The 20,648-nt window shown below is 47.2% G+C and overlaps 1 pseudogene; it reads right to left on the bottom strand.

Moving 5' to 3' along the window:
* The window catches only part of LOC148024968 (small ribosomal subunit protein uS3x pseudogene), a 37,755-nt pseudogene extending 20,406 nt beyond the window's left edge, over positions 1–17,349 (bottom strand).
* Between the last annotated feature and the right edge of the window lie 3,299 nt (positions 17,350–20,648).

Genomic DNA, 20,648 nt, shown 5'->3' with positions numbered 1-20,648 from the left:
GGGTCCTCTTGTGGTGGCTCTTAAGACTGCGGCAAGGGGGGTTGTGAAACTACATCCTCCCTGAATCGGTTCATGTTGATCTCAAGTTCTACTTCCTCCCCCTGCCATTCTCCCTGTGGTACTTCCTCTTCAAATCCAAGGGCGTCGATTTCCTGGGGGGTTAGGCCGGCCAGCAATAGGTATTTTCGTTGCTCGTCCAAGCTCAGCCTAACCTTCGCAGGTAGGGGTGGCATCTGCAATCCAGTATGTAAGGCTCTACGTGTGATGCTAAGCTTTCTTTGCGTCACCTCCAATGACTCTCCTTGTGTTGAGCGGGTGGTGTCTAGGATGGTGTCGAGGAAAGCTTTTTGTTGGGCACCGAAGGCCACTTGGGCAGCTTCTGCCTTGCTCTCTGCAATGATTTTCTCCTTCTCTACCAGAGCAAGGCACCGTGCCAGTGTCTTCACCCTCTTTTCATTGTGCACAGCCCACTCCTTTGCTCTTTTGTTCATCTCCCCCATGCTCTCTCCTTGCTTTAGGGTTAGTATCATGAGTTTTTGCTCGTGGTCCTCCAACTCCCTGACCAGTCTCTCTTGCTCTTCTTTTTCAGAGTTTAGTTGATTTGTCAGGCGCTCAATCTCCTCTTGCTGCTCCTCTATGTCTTGTTTTCTCTCCTCATCCCTGGCATTTAGCTCAGCCACAAGCGCGTCAACCTGAGCAGATTTTGTAACGAGCTCTTGGTATTGCACTATCAGGAGCTTGTGCTTGTTGAGATATCGAGCTCCACTCGTGATACGCCAGGGTGACCATTGTGTATTTATGTCACCAACTTGTCAGTTGCAGACGCGGTTGGTACACCGCCCATGAATAATAGCTACATGATAGCTATCCTTATCTACTCTAGTTGTGGCTCAGTTAGTATGCCACCTTAGTTAGTTCAGTTTGATTTGAGACCCATATATAGGGTTCTTCTATTTCTTTGTATGAGAGTTCATTTGGCTTACACAACTAAGAAGAGAAAAACTGTTTTCAGCCTCCACCCTTGTGTGTATTCCCCCATTGTGCAAGCAAGAAAGCTACAAGTGAGACTCCTTCCTTCTCTCCCACAATCTTGACATGGTATCAGAGCCTTGTTCGTGGTAAGGAGCTCAAGAAAGCAAGCCAAGCTCACGGTGGTCTGGTAAGAGGAGCAGTGTTGCTTTCATTTTCTATTTTGGGAGCAGATCTCTGCAGGTAGCACAGCCGGAAATTGCAGGAGTGCATTGTCTCAGGTTGAGACGCCCTTCGCGGTGAAGCAAGAGGGCAGTATATGCTGCGGGAAAGGGCTTTAGCCCTAGGCGACCCTGTTTTTTTGATTTGAGGCCATTTCGGGGCCTGTTTTGGAGGCGGAAGTTTTCTGCACGCACTCAGGAAAAGGCCCAGTTTTATGCTGTGCAGCCACTGTTCTACAGGTCGGTGAAAAGTTTCTGTAGAAATTGCATCGTATGCTTGTGCGCAGAGACATTGGGAGTTACAGAATCATCCCTGTTGCCTGTTGATGCAAAATCGTCACTAGGAAGTGACTGTGTGGTCAAATACCACTTTCGCTAGTTTTGCAGGTTTGCCCTTGTGAGGGTGAAGCTGTGTTTTTTGCAGTGACAAAATTTTTTGTAGTGTTCTGTAATGGCGTCTGATTCTCTTTCACAGATTGTCACTGAAAAGCTTGACAAGAACAACTTCCAAGCATGGAAGTTTAGAATGACGAATTTCCTTATGGGAAAAGGATATTGGGAATTTGTTGCAGGAAATAAAGAAGAACCAGTTCTTCCTGATGTTCCCAATCAACAGCAAATGCAGGCATTCAAAGCATGGCATGAGAGAGCCAGGAAAGTTATGTACTGGCTGTCTATCAGTATTTCAGACTCTATGATTGTGCATATTCAGGATGCAAGTACGCCAAAGGAGGCATGGGATACTCTGTCAAAAATGTATAGCACAAATACGCAAGCCAGGAAAATGCAGCTCAAGCAAGAGTTGCATAATGTGCAAAGAGAAAGTATGAGCATCAATGACTACCACATGAAGGTGAAGAAGATTGCAGATGCACTTGCTTCCATTGGGTCGCCAGTGGAAGATGATGATTTAGTTTCTGTGACCTTGAATGGTCTAGGAAAGGATTATGCACAGTTTCGGACATCCATTTCAGTTCGTGAAAGATCTCCTGATTTTGAGGAGTTGATTGCTCTTCTAATTTCTGAGGAGCAGAGAAATGGTGGTGCATCTTCTTCAGGAGGAACTTCAAAAGAAACTATCTTCTACTCAAATGCTGGAAGAGGTAGAGGCAGAGGTAGAGGAGGCCGATTTGGAGGCCGTGGTAGAAATCAGAATATGCAGCAAACTCAAGAAAACCAGTCCTATGGAGGAGGATGTGGTAACTCTAGAGGAAGGGGGAGCCAAAGAGGTCGTGGTGGATGGCAAAGAGGCCAAAATGCAAACAGTAATGTTGAATGCTACTATTGTGGCAAAATGGGTCATATGGCTAAAGACTGCTATAAAAAGCAGAATGACATCATGAATGGAAAACTGCAACAAGGAAATTATGCATCTTCTAGTAGACAGGGTGATGACAGAAATGAGCATTTGTTTATGGTGCAGCACATGAACAATTCTGTGACAAGTGTAGAAGAAAGCAACGATGTGTGGTATGTTGACTCAGGTGCATCAAACCACATGATAGGTCATGCAGAATGGATGGAGGATGCAAGGAAAATGGAAAAACCAGGATTTGTGGAGACTGGTGATGATACTGCACATCCGATTGTGCAGATTGGAAAAATTCCTTTGTCTATGCAGGATGGGAAAAAGAAATACTTGTCCGATGTATTTCATGTCCCGAATATCACCAAGAATCTGGTTTCTGTTGGTCAAATGGTTGAACAGGGCTTGCAGGTCTGATTTAATCCTCATGGATGCTTTGTTGAGGATATGAAAAATAAAGGTCGCTTGATAGCAAAAGGGAAGAAGAAGGGTAGAATGTTTACGTTGGATGCAGACATGTCTGAATTGAGTGCAGCAATGTTTGCACATGGGACCGGTGTAGTTGCAGATATTGATATCTGGCATAAACGCATTGGTCATGTTAATGTACAGCGACTTAAATCAATGCAGGCCCAAAATATTGTTGCAGGATTGCCTAAATTCAAGGTTGCAGAAATGCATAAGGTATGTGAAGCCTGTCAGTTTGGAAAACAGGCAAGGAAACCATTTCCTAGACATGTTCAAGAGAGTAAGAAGCCATTGGAATTAATCCACTCTGATGTGTGGACTACTAAGCTGCATCTCTTGGAGGCTGTCATTATTTTGTCAGTTTTATTGATGACTATAGCAGAAAAGTTTGGGTGTATTTTATGAAAAAGAAAAGTGAAGTTTTTGGGCATTTCAAAACTCTTAAAGCTATGGTTGAAAAAGAAACAGGCCTGCAAGTAAAATGCCTAAGGTCAGATGGAGGGGGAGAGTACCTCTCAAATGAGTTTGCAAGGTTCCTGCAGGAGCATGGCATAAAGTAGCAATATTCATGCAGTCATACCCCACAGCAAAATGGAATTACAGAAAGAAAAAACAGGCATATTGGAGAGGTATCTCGTGCCATGCTTAATGAAAAAGACCTGCCAGATTTTTATTGGGCTGAAGCAGTTGCTACAGCAGTCTACATAATGAACAGGACTCCCACTGCAGCAATACATGGAATGACTCCAGAGGAGAGGTATACTGGTAGGAAACCAGATATTTCTCATTTGAAAATTTTTGGTTGCATTGCCTATGTACATGTGCCAGATGAGTTGAGATCCAAGTTGGATCCAAAAGCTGAGAAGTGCATCTTTATTGGTTACTCTCTGCAACAAAAAGGGTATAGATGCTATAACCCTTCTACTCGTAAGTTTACAGTGAGCAGAGATGTTGTTTTTGATGAGATGAGTAGCTGGTATAAACCAGTAAATGTGATTGATGATGTAGATGCACAAAATGGTAATGCTGCACAGAATTCACAGCAGCAGTCACAAAATATTAGTGGACCTGGAGCGTCCTCTAGCAGTGGTTCATATTCTTCGCTATGGACAGGCAGATTGAGATCAGGAGAATCTTCTCAAAGTAATGCAGATAGTGGTATGCAGGTATCACGAAAAGGAAAAGAGAAGGTTGATCAGCCCATGTTTGATGTGAATGCAGGTCACTCTTATGTGGATGGTGAATCCAGTGGCTCAGAACAGAGCATTGATGATGAGTTGGGTATTCCTTCTATTGTTACACCTGGAGTAAGGAAGACCAGGGATGTTTTGAGAGCACCTGGGAGTGAACCCACTTTGCGCAGGTCTACCAGAGTTAGGTATCCTGTGGATAGGCTGAAATATGATGGATTTACAGCCATTCACTATGCATATATGGTCAAGGTGATACAGGAACCAGAACCCACTTCTTTTGAGCAAGCCATGGGAAAAGAAAAATGGGAGAAAGCCATGGATGAAGAAATGGATGCCTTGGAAGCAAATGCTACATGGGAATTTGTACCTTTGCCTAAAGGTAAGAATGCAATTGGCTGTAAGTGGGTTTATAAGGTGAAGCACAATGCAGATGGTTCTGTGAACAGATACAAGGCAAGATTAGTAGTCAAGGGGTATGCACAAACATATGGCATTGACTATGAAGAAACATTCAGTCCGGTTGCAAGGATGGCAACCGTAAGAGCAGTCATTGCTATGGCTGCATCAAAGGGATGGTCTTTACATCAAATGGATGTAAAGAATGCCTTCTTGCATGGTGATTTGCAAGAAGAGGTCTATATGGAGCAGCCACTAGGTTATGTGCATGCTGTTCATCCTGAGTTTGTTTGCAGGTTGAAGAAAGCCTTGTATGGCTTGAAGCAAGCACCTAGAGCATGGTCTGACAAGATAGGACAGTATCTTGTCACTATTGGCTTTCAGATTTCCAAGGCAGATTTCTCACTTTATGTGAGAAAAACAGAGAAAGGTATTATGCTACTTGTCATTTATGTTGATGATTTGATTATGACAGGTGACAGTGATGAAGATATCCTTCATGTGAAAATGCTATTGAAGCAGAAGTTTGAGATGAAGGATTTGGGAGAGCTGCATTATTTCTTGGGCATTGAGGTGATTAGATCACCAAGTGGGATACAGCTCTTGCAGAGGCAGTATGGATTGGACATGCTGTCCAAATATGGGATGACAGGCTGTAAGCCTATTTCAGTTCCTTTGGAGCAGAATGTGAAGCTGAGCGCAGATGCAGGTGAGCTTCTGGAAGACCCTACTATGTACAGACGCATAGTAGGAAGCTTGATTTATATGACTATCACCAGGCCAGATTTGAGCTATGCTGTTGGATTGGTAAGTCAGTTTATGCAGGCTCCAAGGAAATCGCATTTGGATGCGGCTAGACGCATACTCAGGTATGTGAAGTCCACATTGCAGTATGGACTATTTTATGAGACTGGGGTTCAGATACAGCTGCATGGATACACTGATGCTGATTGGGCTGGTAGTATTTCTGATAGACGATCTATCAGTGGATATGTGTTCTCTTTTGGGAGTGCTGCAGTCACTTGGAGCAGCAAGAAACAGCCTACAGTTGCCTTGTCGAGCACAGAGGCTGAGTACAGGGGTGCAGCAATGGCTGCATGTGAGGTAGCTTGGTTGCATAAGCTACTTTATGATATGCATCAGTCTACAGATGGGCCAATTGTCATTTATTGTGACAACATGAGTAGTATACACTTGGCAAATAACCCAGTCTATCATGCTAGAACAAAGCACATTGAGGTGCATTATCACTATGTGCGAGAGAGGGTTTTACTAGGTCTTATTGATCTAGTTTATGTCAGCACAGAGGATCAGGTAGCTGACATATTTACGAAGGCATTGGGCACAGAGAAGATGCGCAAGTTCAGAGACCTGCTTGGTGTGAAGGAATTGGGATTGAGCTCGAGGGGGAGTGTTGAGATATCGAGCTCCACTCGTGATACGCCAGGGTGACCGTTGTGTATTTATGTCACCGACTTGTCAGTTGCAGACGCGGTTGGTACACCGCCCATGAATAATAGCTACATGATAGCTATCCTTATCTACTCTAGTTGTGGCTCAGTTAGTATGCCACCTTAGTTAGTTGAGTTTGGTTTGAGACCCATATATAGGGTTCTTCTATTTCTTTGTATGAGAGTTCATTTGGCTTACACAACTAAGAAGAGAAAAACTGTTTTCAGCCTCCACCCTTGTGTGTATTCCCCCATTGTGCAAGCAAGAAAGCTACAAGTGAGACTCCTTCCTTCTCTCCCACAATCTTGACAGTGCTCTCCTTGCATCTTCACTAGTTCCTGTGTTTCATTTTCCAGTTGCTGTCTCCAATGCTCCTCCCTGTCATCCTTAGCCTTCATTTCTTGTTTGAGATCTGCGATCTCCCTTTGCTGCATGGCTATCATCCTCATTTTATCCAGCTAGAAGGTGGCTACTGATTCCTTCTTAGCTGCCAACTCAGCCACGATTATCTTGCGTTCCTCCTTAGCTTTCTCCAATTGGGAGAGCAGCTCGGTGACGTACTCGTCGTAGTTAGTCGATGGCATCATCGTTGTGTGGATGGGTGAGGTTGAGGCTTCTACCTTCTGCCTTTTAGGATCTTGCCTGGATTCCGCATCACTAGCTGGCCTCTTTTATCCTGTGGCCGTGGTTCCTGTGCTCTATCCCTGGGCCATCTCTTTGTTGATGAAGTATTGCATCCATGCTATGAAATTTGACACGTCGGCACTGGTTGGGATGCTAGGGGTGATGGTGGTGGGTTCAGTGGAAGGCACCGGGAGGGTAGGAATTGGATGAATTGGGGCCTTGCCCTTGCCCTCAGTGACTACAGGTGGCACGATCTCCGGCACCTGAGTGCTAGACCCTAGCCTTTCTTCTCTCTGTGGGCTCCAGTTTCCCAATTCGTCGGCTCGGCTTTGTTGCTCGATGGACCGGCATGTGGCTTTAGCCAGGTACTCTTCCTCCTTCCTTCTTAGTTCTTCCTCTTCCTCGTCCGCCTTTCTTCTCCTTTCCTCCTCCACTTTTCTCTGCTCTTCCTTCTTTTTCTCTTTTTTTTCTTTTTCCTTTCTTTTCTTCTCCTCTGCTTCCTGTTTCGATGCCTTCTTTGCTTTCTGTAATTCTTCTTTTTTCTTCTCTTCCTCCTGTCTCTTCTTCCTCTCTCTCTCCTTAGCCTCTTTTAGGGACTCTTTCTTTGCCCTTTCCAAGTCTTCTCTCTCCTTCTTTCTGCCTTCGTCATCCTTCTTCTTTCTCTGCGTTGTCTTCTTCTTGGGCTTCTTGCTTGTCTTTTTGCTTGTCTGTCCTTCCCCTTCTTCCTCTGTCTCAGTTCTATCGATGGACCTATCCTTGTCCTGGTGAGGAGGCGACCTTTCTGGCGTTTCTCGTTCTCCTTTTTCTGCATCCTGTGCTTCCTTCACTGCCTCCTGAATGAGCGCAGTCAAGACACCTCCATACCCGATGAAGGAGGCTTTGGAGGAGGCTTTCTTTCTGTCTGTGGCTTTAGAGGCTGGAGATTCTCCTCCTACTGGCACACTTCCTAGGGCCAATGCTTTGGCTGCCTGGTCGATCATTTTTCGCACATACCCGTTCCATTCCACTTCATCTAGGATACGGGCTGCTACATTCTCCAGCACGGGTACGCTAATTCGATGCATCAATGAATTGTAGCGTTGGCTAGAGAAGAGCACATGTATCAGCTTGGCTTGCATCCTGGCTTCCGCGTCGGGGATATCTTGGATGCTTATGCCGTCATTTGTGAGCACATCTTCCTTCTTCATTTTAAGCATGGCATAAACATCCATTTTCTATTTCCTCTTTGTCTTTGGCACCAACCCCAAAGCCTTCTCCACCAAGGCTGGGTCTAAGCGGACATGGACCTGCTTTGCATCTTCTCCTCTGCCCACCATCACAGTACCACATTCTTGATCTGGGTTGTACATTCTGAGGAGCTCCACGCACTACAGGTGGTCCGGCTCCTGTGAGAACTTTTCAAGATACTTCATGAGGTTGCATTGTTCAACCACCCTCCTAGCTGCTTCCTCCTTGGCCACCACAACTTCTATGTTGTGGATGGTTCGAAATTTAAGCTGACTGAAGGCGCGGTTCTCTAGGTGGATGTAGTATTGCTCCCTTTCCTCGTCTGTGAACAGGAGTTGGTGGGCGCGGTCTTGCTGCGACGTTTTATATTCCTGCCATAAATCGTAACTTTCATTAGTGCTTTCCACATATTAGTTTACTGATTGCTGGAAAAGAAAAACTCTATGCTTTTTGGATGAATTCATTAAGAAGTAATGTAGATTTTCCTTTTTAGACTTGGACTTTTTGCCCTTTACTTCAAAGTTTTCATACCCATTTTCCTACCCCATCCTTTTTTCATCATATATGTTTATGTTTTTCACTGATTTTGCTTTGATTTACCCCCTTTGATTCATTTCTCATCTGATTCATTTCACCTTACCCCTCCCCTTCCATCTTGAGAAGAATCCTTCCTAGGATTGAGGGTCAAAAGGTCAAGGGCTTTCAGCATATTGGGGTAGGAGTTACTTGTGAAGGAGCCAAGTATACAAATTTGGATTGTATTCCAATTGAGCTACACGGTCCAAATCAAAGGGTCAAATTGCCACGTGCGTGATGTATGTGAGAACATCTATGAGGAAGTCACCAGAGTCGACACGGCTAGCAATGTGTAGCTCTTCCTCAGTCAACAAGCGATCGAGGTAGGGGTGTCCTTTGAGGTGTTCTTCCATGGGTCGGCCCTAAAGAGTGGTTAATACTCTATACGAGGTGGGCACGACGTAAGTGGGATCATACTTTGCTGTTTTGATGGCGCGGCGTTGCTCAACATTGGTCATTATGCAATATCCTTCAACTTCCCATTGCAACCTAAGAGCGTACCACTGTCTCAAAAAGGGTGATCCAGTATCAGTGAGTTGTGATAACTTCGCGATTTCTTGGTCAGTGATAGCAAAAGTGGTTCATGGATCGTATGACGTGATAAGGTGCTATTTGATGGCTTGCTCCTTGGAGATTTCGCTGTTAAGCAACTCAGCAGAGCGAGAAGCTTTTGTGAACGCGAATTCAAAGGTTTCCCAAGAGCAAGGCATCTTTTGCACTTCAATTGCAAAGGGTTCTTCTAATAGACCTAAGTCCAAGCGGTCGTAGCTTAGCACCAGTGACATGAAAGTGTCATCTAGTCTTTTAATACAATCCATCACGTCATCCCCGGTGTCCTTAGCGAGGTCAGCGGCTAGCGCTAAAAAGGATTTTCGTTCATAGGAGGGCATAAGGCCGACAGGTGGTTGAGGTTTGACAGAACAAGAACTTGTGACAATGAAGATGGGTGGTTGGGAGGGTTTGTGGTTGGGCCGCTTGGATGTTGAGTGGATTAGGAGCAGCCACGACGGCCGGGTTGTTGCATTCAAGTTGGAGTTGGGGAGGCGGATTGACTTCGGCGGATGATGACTCTTGTGACGGAGCTTGTGGTTTGGGCCGGTAGGCTTGTGGGACTCTCTTGGGTCTAGGCGTGGATGAGGAGCACTGCAGCTTGTGGTTTTGAGGGTTTATGAAATGCGGTTTGGTCAAGCTTGAGGGCGGTGTATGAATGGTGCCTTTGGCCATGTGGGCCTTAGGGATCCACAACCAGGTATTTCCCTCGTAGTAGCCTTGCACACGTAAGAGGGCTTTAGGGACCCATCTTTGCTTGATTTTGCAGTGCTTTCTGTGACTACATCTTGGCCTCCTAGGGTTAGAGTTTTTGGTCCTATGAGGATAGGAGTGTCGACTCCTAGGCGGCGGTTGCGGCTGCTTGGGTTTCCATTGAAATCTAGGCTGTCGAGCCTGATGTTTTGCTACTGTGGGCTATGATTCCTGAATTATGGGAGGTGGCGGCTGCGGACTACCTCCTCCATAGATTTGGTCATGGAGAATTCTATCGGTGGCTTTGCGGACGGTGATGAAGTCGCGCAGCCCTTGCTGAAAGCTGTGACAATGCGAATGTTGCCTATTGCAAGGTGGATGCACTGTGACTCATAATCGACATTGCAGTGAGTCTGCGTTTTGAAAGTGCGCCCTAGCAGCGACTCCGTGTCTGCGTCTTTAGCATTTGGCAACACGTAAAAAATCATTGCGACAGTTTCAGAATCAATAGAAACAACTACTTTGCACTTGCCGAGGAGTGCGTAGGAATGGACCCCATAGGGGCTTAATTTAGCATTCGTGGCCTAAAGTGGTGGGCTACTAAGTTTGGTCCAATGATCGTGAGTTAGGACATTGAATTCTGCTCCCTTATCGATCAAAGCATTGAAAGCGCAGGTTTGTTTTGCAGTGAGTGTTATATGGAGGTATGCGGGCTCTACGGCTTCCTCATCCTTGTCCTCAATCTTAGTGATTGTGGCCACTCGTACTTTGACAGGCGGTTCTAACATTGGGGGCTCGTGCAAAGGATGGGTGGGAGGGTAGTACTTCTTGACACGACTGCCATTGAAGAAGCATATTCCCTCACCGTCTAAGGTTTCGAGTTCGACATTGCCTGTGCGGCTAATCACATGAACTTTGAAGGGTCCAAGGCCTCGAAATTTCATTTTCTATTTATGTCCCTTAACAGAGTAGAGGAGCACTAAGTCGCCTTGTTCAAAGTCACGCTGCTTGACATGCTTGTCAAACCAACTCTTGTGACGGGCCTTCTCACATTTAAGTGCATGGGTGGCTAGAAGCCGGGTCTCTGATAGGCGTTCAAGCTCGACCAGACGTTGCGTCCATGCCTCCTTTCCTTCCCATCGTTCTTGAAGGGTTGTTCTCAGGCTAGGAACAAAGAATTCTAAGGGTAGGATTGCTTCTGTTCCAAGGTCAGCCTGAACGGGGTTTGACCGACAGCCGTTTTATAAGCTATATGGTAAGCCCACAAGGCCGTCATAAGTTTGTTGTCCCAGTCGCTACGTGAGGCTGAGACTACTTTGGTCAGGACATTGACGAGAGTCTTATTCGTGGATTCTGCCTAACTGTTTGCCTGAGGGTAGTATGGCGATGATTTACGATGGATAATGAGGAAGGTGGACAGGAGATGCGCTATCACTTCATTGACGAAGTGCGTGCCTTGGTCACTGACCAGTTCGATGGGGCAGCCGAATCGTGAGATTACTTGCTCCCATAAGAACTTGGCAGTCGTCCTAGCATCATTTTTACGTGTGGCTCTTGCCTCTGCCCATTTCGTGAGGTAATCCATGCCACAATGATGTACTTGGCTTGTGAGTACTGTGCCGCAGGACTGATGGGTCCTATGAAGTCGATTCCCCATTTCTCGAAGGGCTATCAAGCAATAATTGGGGTCAACTCCATCTGATCCTTGTGAATCGGGACTTTTGTCCGTTGGCACTCGTCACAATGCTTGACAAATTGCATGGCATCGCGGAAAAGCGTGGGCCACCATAGTTGAGACTGCAGCACCTTTCGTGCTGTCGTGTCTCCGCTAAAATGTCCTCTCGCAATGCCGCTGTATGCCTTCGAGAGCACACCGTGCATCTCATACTCACATACGCATCTACGCAGCAATCCGTCTTGCCCCAGCCTATAGAGTTGACCTGCAATCAGCTGATAGGGCCGGATCTTAAGGATCAAGCGCCTAAGTCAGGATTTTTCTATTGGTCGCTCAGGTAATCCATGCTCAAGCACTTGGACTATGTCATCCGCCCAATATGGTGTTAGATCAGCCTTAAACAAATCTCTCTCGCTGGACAGGTGGAATAGATGGGCATCGGGTAATTCATCAATGATGCCTTGTTTAGTGGCTTCTCAGTGGGAATGCATGACGTATGGTCAGCCATGTAGTGCTGTTTTCCTTTCCGCACAACCACGGAGAAATCGAATTCCAAGAGCAGAAGGAGCCATCGAGCTATGCATCCTGTACCACAAGGTTTGTTTACTAGATAGAGCAGGGCTTGATGGTCCACGAAAAAGATGAAGGGTGTGGCCAATAGGTAATGCTGGAATTTCTTCACAGCAAGCACCATGGCTAATCCCTCTCTTTCTGTTGTTGAGTAGTTCATTTCCGTCTCAGTGAGTTGTCTGCTAGCAAAGCTCAATGGATAATCTAAGTTGTGCTCACCAGGTTGGCACAACACTGCCCCCATGGCAAACTTAGAAGCATCGATGTGCACGTGGAAGGTAATGGTCCAATTTGGGGCTCGTAGAATTGGTGCCGTGGTTAGAGCCTTTTTCAACTCTTCGTATGCTCGTTGGCATGCCTCGGTCCACTCGAAGACAATTAGCAGCATGTACAATGGTCTGGCGATCAACGCATACTTTAGTACAAACCGTCGATAGTACCCCGTATGGCCTAAGAAGCATTGAACTCCCTTGTAATTAATTGGGGGTGGAAGGTCAACAATAACCCTAACTTTCGAGAAGTCAGTGGCAATGCCATTCTTCAACACTACCTGCCCTAAGATGCATCCGTGCTTTACCCAAAACTGGCACTTTAAGGGGTTCAAGGAGAGACGATATAAGCGACACCGTTCAAAGACTGCGCGGAGTTTGTCTATGTGTTTGATCTAGGTCGAATGGACACACAGGTCGTCGACAAAGACTTCTAACGCCTTATGAAGCATGTCCTTAAAGATGGTGCACATGAGGCATTGGAAATTGGCAAGGGCGTTAGTCAACCCGAAGGGCATGACTATGTAAGCAAAGACGCCCCACTCAGTGGTGAAGGAGGTCTTATGCATGCCCGCAAGATGCACTTGCACCTGGTTGTACCCTGAGAAGCCGTCCAGAAAACTGTAGGCTTCCTTGCCTGCCACCCTCTCAAGCATGTGCTCGGTGTATGACAATGGATAGTTGTCCCTCTTCGTAGCAGCGTTCACCTTCTTGTAATTGACACACACTCGGATTTTTCCATTCTTTTTCATCACGATGACTATGGGTGATACCCAATCTGTGTGCTCAATTTTGTAAATGAATCCTGCTCTCATCAGCTTGTCAATTTCCTCTTTGACAGCATGAGCGTGTTTTGGATTCATAGGGTACAGTCTCGCTGCTTGACCGCGCTTTGCGTCTGGCATCATGGGTATGTTGTGAGTCATGACACTTGGGTCTACCCCCTTAAGCTCTTCCAGGGACCAAGCGAATACGTCTATGTACTCTCGCAAGAGAGCGACAAGACTAGTTTCTTCTTCCTCAGTCAAGTCATTGGCAATAAATACTGGTCAGGGTGTTTCCCCTTCCTGGACCAGATTCACCTCCTTGACCTTGGCTGGTCCCTCGATTGGTTCGTTGGTTTGTCCTTGACGTTTGGCACCTAACAGAACTACTACCCTATCCCTTTTTTGAATTTCGTGAAGCGTTTAGGGAGGTCCTGCGGTTTTCGTTGTTCTTCCATTCGCGTATCCCTGGGTTGTTTTACCTTTTCCTGCCTTAACTGTCTACGTCTCAGGTGGATGGGTAGGTCCCCCTTCGTGCGTCTAGTCGTGGGCGGCCTAGGGATTTCTGGATCACTGTCCAAACTAACCTCCAACTCAAAGTCAAACTCCACATCTTCGCTAGAAGAGGTAGTCTCCCTTGGTGGACACAGTTCAGATGGTGATTCTGTCCTATGGACCGGCGTCGTCCCTGGCTGGGCTAAGCCTGCTTGTTCAAGGTCTATGGCTCCTACATGTTCCAACCAGGCACGATCACATTCCCTGTGCATGACCCCTCGCTCTATCCTAAAGATATTTCTTTTATGCGGCTTGGATTCTGCTCGTATTTGCTCTACTTCTTGTCCTTCAGTGTCGTATTCTACGGTATCTACTTCACCCTCAGTTCCACTGAAGGATTGGCAGTCTTCGTATTCGTCGTTAGAATCCCCTTCATCAGACTACTCATCCTCTCCTAGGGCTTAGTACACCTCTTGTCGTTGGTCAGGGAGTAGAGCCTAGTTATACATGAGGTTTAAGTCATGCAATCTGGTCCATTGCCACTTGGATTCACCTAAGAGATCCTGTAGTGGTTTGAAGTTTGCAACTGAATTGCCAGCTAGCTTGTTTGTCAATTATTCCAGCATCTCCTGGAGTTCCCTTTTGTTAGTTGGGACTTGAAAGTTGACAGGCTTAGGCTTTCCCCGAAGGGTTCCTGCCATCATGCAGACTGGTAGGAGAGTGTGTTGTTAGGCTTGCCGATCGTTTTCATGGTTTGCTCATACGTCTCATGGTCTGAGAATGGCAGGTCAATTGTAGCAAGAACATGCATCCAATCCCGCTCATCCTCTGGGCATGGGATATACTTGGTCAAGGGCCCGTAGGACTCCTTGACCTGAGTGTTACCCTTGAGCATCGCAGAGATGGCGTCTAGGTCAACTAGTGAGGTCTTCCAAGTATCCATCTCTATCCTTATGGCATCCATTCTATTGCCAAGGAAAATCAAGCCGTTACCCCAATCTTTGATGACTCTAGCATTGCGCATCCAGGGTCGGCCTAATAGGATATCGTAGTCCACTCCCTTCATGACTATAAAGTCAATAGAGAATTGGACGCCTGCAATCTTCACTGGCCAATTCTTAAGTACCCTGAATGGCTTTACTCTCATAGTGTTTGCTAGTGTGACATTAAACCTAGCAGTTTCGACAGGCGGGTTTCCCCAAGTCTGAAGCACTATGTGACTAAGCACACTAACCCCAGCTCCCGTGTCTATGATTGCCTTTCTTGTTGTGTCGCCTAGGGCTAGGACCGGTAAGACTGTGTGCATCTCAGAACCTTCCCAGAAGGCATTGACGTGCAAGGATTTAGGCATAGAGTGCAGCGTCAAACTCGATATTTGCGTTTCTGCATCATGGTCTTGAGGGTCTGCCGTGACCTGCTCTCGTGATCCTTCGACCCACTGCTTAAGATCTTTCCATAGGGTAGGATGTTGCCTAAGTAGATCTCCCAGGCCAAGTGTTACAGGGGTAGTCACTAGCGTGCTCAGGAGATCTTTGGATACTCATCTCTCCCTTAACCTGGATTGTCCTGGCCACTAGCCGTGACTGATCTGCGGCTCTGTAGCCTCAAGGCTTGGTCTTAGCGGCACTGCTTGTGGTGCGGTTGCTTCTGCCAACTTAGGTTGAGGTGGTGATATTGGTGTGCTTACACTGGAGAGATCATCGATCTCGTCCTCCATAATGGGCTCAGCGTCCTTGAGATGCTCTTAAGCCTCCTTCACCCATTCCTTCACCTTTTCTATGGCCTCTAACTGTCGCTTCGGATGCCGGTATTCCCCAACTTTAGCGCTTCCCTTTTCCGCCATCTTAGGGGCTGAAGTCTCTGCCTCTGCGTCTGAAACCCTCTTTCTAACAGGCAGAGTCGTAGCACTCTCAGTTTTTAGTACGACTTTAGCCTCCGATCTCTTCTTTTTCTGCCTGCGGCTTTTCTTCCCTATCGAGGCTGCGTTAAGATTGCTAGGTCCTAGCAGAGAGATGATGGTCTGCTTCGTTTGGGCTCGGGTCATGACCCGCAACGGGATAGGTGTAGACTCCCCAATGAGGTTTTCGACAGCAAACAGCCCCAATGGGACAGATGGTATGTTGGCTGAGCTAGAAGATGGCTTTCGCTTTGGGCAATCTATGAAGAGATGGGTGATTCCGCACTCTACGCACCTTTGGTCAGCCTTGTCTCTGTTTTGCTGCTCTCTTTCAGGGCAGCGTGATGAGACATGACCGGGGTGACCACAAGTCCAACAGATGATTGGATCCTGCATCTGCCCTCCTATGCCTCGACCTCATCCTCTTCCTAACACCATCACCGGCACGGGTTGATAGTCCATGAGGACAGTGTTGCCCTCGTCGTCATGCGAGACGTAAGGGTATATGTAAGTTTCTTCCTCACTTGGCTCTTCCACGTAGTGGACTGGTCGGTGGATGGGTCATGTAAGGGCCATGCGGTCTGGGGATGCCCGTAGGATTTATTTCCATCCTAGGAACAGCTGGCTTCATATCGTTAGGCGCGGGAAGGGCCAATGGGGCTCCCCGTCCAAACAATGGCTGTGGCCTGTTCGCTAGGTAAGGTTGGCCGTAGGGTTGCGAGTACGGAAGTCTTCTTGGTAATCTACAATGCACGACATCATGGCCAAATCTATCACAGTTAGCACAAGGTCTTGACCTAGGGTCTTGACACTCGGACGATAAGTGGTTTCTGCCACAGTACATGTATAATTGGATGTGTGGGCGTGTTGGTCATCTCAACCTGTCTTGCAACTTGGCTAAATCCATCTTGACATCAGCCAAGCCTTGGTCTGTCTCGGTGGCCTTCCCCTTATCTTGGGATGATGGGATTGATTGCTCACCAGAGGCTGACGCTCTCTCTGAACCTCGCGAGTTGGTCTCCTCTATGTTCAAGCTCCTGGAGTTTCGCTCTTTCAGCTGATCATCGACTCTGATGGCTTCCTCAAACACTCTAGCTACCGCGTCTCGCTGCAAGCTTGAATTGCCTGCCAAAGCCATATATAACTCCTCGTCTCGAATTCCGCTGATGAATACAGTCGAAACTACTCTTTCAGCCGGTCGCTCGCCTAGAGGGATTCTCTTGAAGAGACTTCTCACATGGGTTACGTAGTCGCGGATGTTCTCCTTCTCTTTCTGCTTGACGTTCATCAAGCGTACTAGTAGGTTATCGGAGTATCCAGGCTCGGCAAATCTCTTAATGAAGAGATCCTTGAGGCCATTGAAGTTGGCTCGCTCTACAGCATCTAGGCTCGTATACCACGTCCTACCCTTTGTCACCTAGGCAAAGCCTGAACGCTTACGAGCATTGAGTTAGGTCGTTGAGGCTGTTGGCTTCGTAGACTTGCTCAAACTGCTCAACAAAACTGTATGGGTCATCATGGGGTTGGTACTTGTCGAGTTGCTTGGCAACGATCGGTATTTTGGACTGGCTCTTTGAGCCTTGGTTCGCCCCTAGTCCTGCGAGCAGCGATGCCGCTAGTGCCGCGGCGCTTTGTTCTGCAGTCGTGTTATCTAGCAGTCGCTTCATGAGAAGCTTGCTCAACGTCAAGTCCCCCTTTAGGGCTCTCTCGTGATCTGTTCGATTCCTACCTGCTAAGTTCAACACTCACTGCACCTCGCGCAACTCCGTACTTTGCCTTTGGCTTCTAGCCTACTGATCCCTATTGTATTTGGCCATGCTTTGCAATGCTTTGCGGGCTAGCTTTCTCTCCTCTTCTAGATCTGTGATGATAGCGTCTGCAGTCCTACCACGATGCTCATATCGAGTGTGTGCATCGTAACTGCTTACCAGCTCTGAATAGCATCTGGGAAGACGTTCAAATCGAGTTTCTCATTAGACCAATAGTTTGAGCCTTCCTCTGCCATTGTCGAGTTGTCTTGATCCACCAAGCTATTGATCAGGTTCAGTAGACTTGTTAAATCCACATCGTTGGCGCCCCTTGCTTGGTCCTAATCTGCGCTTTGATGGTTTGTCTATGTCTTGGGTCCTCTTCTATTGGTGGGTTCCTTGAGTGGTTTATCTGAGTGAGTTCCTTTAGTTATTGAATACAAACCTCAATTTATGATCACTTAGTGCATGTGTCGTTTCTCATGCACTTGTGGTCAATCAAGCTTTCAGCTTTCTTAAGTGTACTTCAAGTGCGGAAATTCAATGTGAGTGCAGCAAGCAATTCCTCAGCGTCTTATGCACTCTCACTTGTTTCGGGCCTGCTAGGCTTGTAGATCAAATTTCTGGCTGTTTTGTCAAGGTTTAAGGTTTTCTCGTATGTCGCCTTGTTCGTTTCGGTCAATCAGGTTTTACAGCTCAGCGGCTCGCGTCTAAGTCCTTGGGTCTCGCAACTGCCCACTTCTAGCTGCTAAGCGGCTGCGCGCTACGATTTTTTCCTATTACGTGTGCCAGAATCAAGTTCTAAGCGCCCAAAGGGTTTCGACAGTTTGCGCTGCTGCGTATTTGCCGGGTCAGGTCAAATTTCTGAAAAATTTGATAAAAAGTTGCACTCGGACCAACTGGTCTGAATTGCAGGCTCCGAGTAGGTCACTCAGACGGGCTGAGGCACAAGGTCGAGGGTCGAATTTCAGGGTTTGACTCGGACGGTTTTGATTCGGATGGGCCGAATAGCAAATTCGGACAAGGTGATTCGGACGAGCTGAGGCACTTGGGCCGAGGACCAAATGTGAAAAGTGGCCGAGGGCCGAACTTGAGGCTCGGACGGGTCGTTCGGACGGGCCGAGGCCGAATGTGCCACGTGGCTGAAAGTTTGACTCGGACGGTCCGAGGGTCCGAAGGCCGACTAGGGTTGGGGCCGAGTGGCCGAGTGACAGGGGCCAAGGGCCGAGTGGCCGAATGTGCCACATGGCCAAAAGTTTGACTCGGACGGTCCGAGGGTCCGAGGGCCGACTAGGGTGGGCCGAGTGGCCAAGTGATAGGGGTCGAGGGCCGATTCTGGGACTCGATGGCCCAGAAAAGGCCACTCGGACGGGCCGAGTGCGGCGTGCGTAAACAACGCAAACACAAATTTGATCGATTCACAAGATGTAAGCAAATGCAATGGCCATGCACTTCTAGATCCTATCTAGGGGAGTAGAGGGAGAGATTAATATACCTGAATGGGCCGGTAAGCGCGTCGATGATGCGATCGAATCGATGCGGGCTGGAGCTCTCTATCTCTCTCTCTCTCTCTCTCTCTCTCTCTCTCTCTCTCTCTCTCTCTCTCTCTCTCTCTCTCTCTCTCTCACTGAAATGGCACAAATGAGCTCTCCCTTGGCCTCCTGGCTCTTATACCCCTTCCCAAGTGTGGTGTTGCTGCCCCCAATCACTCACTTGCCGATCTTAGGCATCACTAGCGAGCATTTTACCCATTTTTGCATGATTTTTGCCATGTTTTGAAACAGTAAACCTACCCTTCTCCGGTTCGATTTTCTAATTCTAACCTATGCTAAATGCAACAAAAATCAAAGGCAAAAAATTGAAATAAATTCTCCATGTTTTCCAATCATCAAACAACCAAAATATCCCAAAATACTTACTTGTTTTGAAGATCAAAAACACCCAAACTTCCTACCTATCTCAGGCTCCGTTTCGAGGACGAATCCCCTACTTCGATGCTCGATATGAGGTGTGCAAGTGCTCAAGCTTGAATCCGTTGGTCCCGGCAATGGAACCAAAATGTAGTGGGAGATCACGCTCAACCGCCAAGACCCACGGACCGCTTATTGCTTCAAGCATTTCAAGCGAGCTCTAATGGCTATCTCTCACCTAGCCGACGCACCGTCAATCCTATGTGTGTAGTGAGCTTACCTTGATGCCGATGTGATAGCCTCCTCCCTCGCACACCTTGGTAGCTCCACGATTCTTGATGCTAGCTCAAGCATCCTCAAGCCTCCTCCATCTCCAAGCTCCATCCTCCATAGTCGCGCGCGTGAGAAAAGAGAAGAGAAGAGAAGAGAAGAAGAGAAGAGGAGATGGTGAAGAGCTTCACCCTCTTGATCCCTCACTCCCACACACTCACTCCCTCACACTCTCACACTCCCTCTCTCAAGAGCACACACAAACAAGAAGAAGAGAAGAAGAGAAGAAGAAGAGAGCTCTTGTTAGCCACACACCAAAGAATGAGCTTCCATTCACTTTTTAAACTTTATATACAAACCCTAAAATCCCATGGGCACCCATCCCCTTTTTTACACGACCGGCCATTGTGGCAAGGTCTTTTTTCCATTTCCCTCTTCTAGCCTTACGCCTCTAGCCTATGCCCATCTAATATTTTACAATTGGCACAAGAGGGAGCTTGGCGCTCTTTTACAAGAGTTTTTCAATTTTTTGAGGCGCCTTTCATTTAAAATTGCGCCTTTGGTATCGGCTTAGCTTTTAGAGGTCGCCTGCGTGTCTTTGCTCTTCTTCCTTGCTTTTTCTGCTTTTTCCTTCATTTTCCGCCATTTTCCGCCATCTCGACTTGGGGTTAACACCTGGAGGAGAGGCAGCATCAGTTACCCCCGATTGTCTGCCTGACCCTATTCAAGGGGGTTGTTAGCCGCACCGGGTATGTGGACTGAACCCACCGCGAGAGGTCTCTCCTGGGTGCTACTTGGAGGAGGAGGACACTTGAGTGCTAGGGGGGGATCTGGCCGTAAATCCCTTACCTTCCGGTCCTGCACAAGAGGCCCGCATACTAGTCTACGGGTGGAAACTTGGAATAGTGATCCCTGAGGATTGCTGGATTGCCTTTCGGGTGGATTATGGATTGCCTTCGGGCGGATTATGGAATAGCCTTCAGGCTGGATTATATGTTGTATTTCAAAGACTGATAAATAAGATCAATTGTTAAAAAGGAACTTGTCTGGCATTGTTTTTCTATGTCATTGCTTAAGTTACGTAAAGGAACCAGTGACTAATTGGCTAATTAAGGAAGCTATTTTTCCTTGTCAAACTAAATGTGGTAGGTAATTAGACAACTAAAGCAACCCCGAGGAAAGTGCGGTGGATGTGGCCATGGGACCGTCCTACGGATGGGTGGTCCCAGTTGGCCGGGAACTTTTCTCGAAGAAAATTGATAGCAAGGAACGATGACTTAGAATCTAGGATATTAGAGTCCCGATTTATGTTGTTTCAGGGGAACGGAATGGGACTATGCCTTACGGGCAGAGAGGTCGAGCTTTGCATCCCTCTC

The sequence above is a fragment of the Lygodium microphyllum genome, chromosome 15 (assembly GCF_053477565.2).
Source record: "Lygodium microphyllum isolate KBCC chromosome 15, Lygodium_microphyllum_v1.1.10, whole genome shotgun sequence".
Classification (NCBI taxonomy): Eukaryota; Viridiplantae; Streptophyta; class Polypodiopsida; order Schizaeales; family Lygodiaceae; genus Lygodium; species Lygodium microphyllum.
The sequence above is the reverse complement of the archived record's forward strand: the minus strand, read 5'-3'. Positions and strand labels throughout refer to the sequence as shown.